Source organism: Rhipicephalus microplus, unplaced genomic scaffold (assembly GCF_043290135.1).
Source record: "Rhipicephalus microplus isolate Deutch F79 unplaced genomic scaffold, USDA_Rmic scaffold_175, whole genome shotgun sequence".
In the NCBI taxonomy this organism is placed as follows: Eukaryota; Metazoa; Arthropoda; class Arachnida; order Ixodida; family Ixodidae; genus Rhipicephalus; species Rhipicephalus microplus.
Genome location: NW_027464746.1, coordinates 302,501 through 306,191, shown reverse-complemented (window position 1 = coordinate 306,191; position 3,691 = coordinate 302,501). Strand labels below are relative to the sequence as shown.

Genomic DNA, 3,691 nt, shown 5'->3' with positions numbered 1-3,691 from the left:
TGACCCGTCGTCTGGCGGCTTTGCAGTCTCGGCTCCGTTGCTAGTTCCGGCCGGTCCACCGACAGTGCAGCGGGCTTGGGCAACCCGCACGGCGCGACCGAGTCGATGCAACGAAAAAGAGCGAGCATGAACGTGCTTCTTGCCGCACGGCTCCCACTCGTCTTTCGGGAAGGTTGTGCCGTAGCGAGCTCGAACGCCGTCATCTCGGAGTGCAAAATAAGCGTGTTGGGGCGCCTGAAGGTGGCCTCCGCCGCACACAGACTGCGTCCGGCCCGCCGAAGGCGAGGACGGACGCGCAGTCGAACGATTACCTGGTTGATCCTGCCAGTAATCATATGCTTGTCTCAAAGATTAAGCCATGCATGTCTAAGTACATGCCGAAATAAGGCGAAACCGCGAATGGCTCATTAAATCAGTTATGGTTCCTTAGATCGTTTCTTCCTACTTGGATAACTGTGGCAATTCTAGAGCTAATACATGCAGTGAGCCTGGAGCCCTTTGGGTAACGGGTGCTTTTATTAGACCAAGATCGATCGGGTTTCGGCCCGTATTGTGTGGTGACTCTGGATAACTTTGTGCTGATCGCATGGCCACGAGCCGGCGACGTTTCTTTCAAGTGTCTGCCTTATCAACTTTCGATGGTAGGTTACTTGCTTACCATGGTTCTTACGGGTAACGGAGAATCAGGGTTCGATTCCGGAGAGGGAGCCTGAGAAACGGCTACCACATCCAAGGAAGGCAGCAGGCGCGCAAATTACCCACTCCCGGCACGGGGAGGTAGTGACGAAAAATAACAATACGGGACTCTTTTGAGGCCCCGTAATTGAAATGAGTACACTCTAAATCCTTTAACGAGGATCAATTGGAGGGCAAGTCTGGTGCCAGCAGCCGCGGTAATTCCAGCTCCAATAGCGTATACTAAAGCTGCTGCGGTTAAAAAGCTCGTAGTTGGATCTCAGTTCCAGACGAGTAGTGCATCTACCCGATGCGACGGCTCGGACTGAACATCATGCCGGTTCTTTCTTGGTGCACTTCATTGTGTGCCTCGAGATGGCCGGTGCTTTTACTTTGAAAAAATTAGAGTGCTCAACGCAGGCGAGTCGCCTGAATAAACTTGCATGGAATAATAGAACAAGACCTCGTTTCTGTTCTGTTGGTTTTTGGAATACGAGGTAATGATTAAGAGGGACGGACGGGGGCATTCGTATTGCGGCGCTAGAGGTGAAATTCTTGGACCGTCGCAAGACGAACTACTGCGAAAGCATTTGCCAAGAATGTTTTCATTGATCAAGAACGAAAGTCAGAGGTTCGAAGGCGATCAGATACCGCCCTAGTTCTGACCATAAACGATGCCAACCAGCGATCCGCCTGAGTTACTCAAATGACTCGGCGGGCAGCTTCCGGGAAACCAAAGTATTTGGGTTCCGGGGGAAGTATGGTTGCAAAGCTGAAACTTAAAGGAATTGACGGAAGGGCACCACCAGGAGTGGAGCCTGCGGCTTAATTTGACTCAACACGGGAAAACTTACCCGGCCCGGACACTGGGAGGATTGACAGATTGAGAGCTCTTTCTTGATTCGGTGGATGGTGGTGCATGGCCGTTCTTAGTTGGTGGAGCGATTTGTCTGGTTAATTCCGATAACGAACGAGACTCTAGCCTATTAAATAGGTGCGGGGTTCCCAGCACCTTACAACCTTCTTAGAGGGACAAGCGGCTCCTAGCCGCACGAAACAGAGCAATAACAGGTCTGTGATGCCCTTAGATGTCCGGGGCCGCACGCGCGCTACACTGAAGGAAGCAGCGTGTCTTTATCCCTGTCTGAAAAGACTGGGTAACCCGTGGAACTTCTTTCGTGATTGGGATAGGGGCTTGCAATTGTTCCCCTTGAACGAGGAATTCCCAGTAAGCGCGAGTCATAAGCTCGCGTTGATTACGTCCCTGCCCTTTGTACACACCGCCCGTCGCTACTACCGATTGAATGATTTAGTGAGGTCTTCGGACCGATGTCCGGCGCGGCCTTTCGGTTGCGCCGGTCTGTTGGAAAGATGACCAAACTTGATCATTTAGAGGAAGTAAAAGTCGTAACAAGGTTTCCGTAGGTGAACCTGCGGAAGGATCATTAACGGATTGTGAAGGGTGAGCGCCTCAGCTGCGTCTGCGCCCGACACTTTCTGCCGCTGACCCCGTTTGGACGCGGGGTCGGCTTTTCCCCACGGGGCTGCCTGAATGTGGAGCGGCACCCCGTGACAAATTGTTGCGCCCAGCGGACGCCAACACCGCGACCTTGGACGGTCGGCCAGGTGGCGGACGCGGGTACAAACGGCGCAACGCACTCATAGGTCGGCTTTCGACCCGCCACTGCACCGTGGCTCGAAGCGCTCGAAATGCGCGACCCGACCGCTGCGGGACCGCCTAGTACTGTAAACAGGAGCGGCGGAGCGCGAACGGCGAGTCGTGGTTACGTCGGTAGAAGGCGAGGCTGCGCGTTCCCGAAACGCCAGCCGAGTGCCCTCCCGACCGTTCGAGCGTGCAAGAACGAGACCCGACAATCGCGCGGCGACTGCCAAGTACGAGAGGAACGGCACAAGCGTCGGCGGTCGGTCAAGGAACTGGCGATGTGACGGGTCCGCTGTGCACCAGTGCATACCGTCCCGCCGTCCGCGGCAAGCGCCTCCGCGTCCTCGGGTGACGGAGGCTGCCGGTCGGTTCTTGCAGGCGAGGGATCTCGCTGGCACCGGTTCGCGTTGACGCGCGGCCGGTCATGGCACGGCGATGCGACGGCCGAGGTGCGCAGTACTCGATGGAGGAACCGCACGCTCCGATGACCGTCCCGCCCTCCGCGGCGTATGCGTACCGACCGTAATGGTTGCAGCAGCGCCGGCCGGCTTTTGAATTCGCCACACGAAACACGGTGCGAGATCGCGGTTAGGGGAGCGTCGACGTTGCCAGGCGTTTTGCTTGCTGCCGAGGGAAAGGCGGCACGGCCACGTCGCGCTCGTCGCGATTAGCGGGTCTGCGCGCTTTGGGAAGGTGCCGCAACGACTTGCCGAAAGAGGAAGCACGGAAGAACGAGGGACTTGGACGTCCCGACAATTGAACGCACTTGCGGCCAGGCCCTTGCTGGCTTCGTTCTTCCGCCTCGAGTAGGCTCGTACGCGGCTCCGGCGCCGAAAGTGGTCCTTGGCACCGACTTCGGTGGACGTGGGAAGTGCCGCGCAAGTACGGCGCGCCTGGCTCCACCTGTTGGCTAAAGTAGGCAGCCGGATCGGCATTTTGGTGTGCGGTGGCAAACCGTGGATGCGAAAAAAGCTTGTGCGATTTCGTGGAACAAAAAGCGGGGGTCCCCCTTTTTATGCGGAGGAGACCGACCCGCCTGCCGTGGTGAACCGCGACGCCACGGTAAAAACGGGAGAGGCTTGTCGATGGGACCGTGCATCCCGCGCTCCACGGAGGCCGGGAGGCGGCCGCCCGAGGAAATGTGTAGCCGTCGAGGCCCGCATCTGCGTGCACTCTTATCCAAATGGGTGTACCGCAGGCATTTTCTGGTTAGGCGGGCCAATGAGAGCGAGCACACAACGATACCTACGGGTCCGGCTTGGAGAACCGGCTTCGACGCCTCCCGAGTATTTATAGAGGGGTGGACCACGAAAGCACTCGCAAGTAGCGAAAGCGAAACGCCGTCCGAAACAC

The 3,691-nt window shown here is 57.1% G+C and overlaps 1 non-coding gene across 1 annotated transcript; it reads left to right on the top strand.

Moving 5' to 3' along the window:
* Window positions 1-308: 308 nt before the first annotated feature.
* On the top strand, window positions 309-2,123 carry LOC142791591 (small subunit ribosomal RNA). The gene has a single exon (XR_012890326.1). It is a non-coding gene; the product is annotated as a small subunit ribosomal RNA (ribosomal RNA).
* Window positions 2,124-3,691: the final 1,568 nt, after the last annotated feature.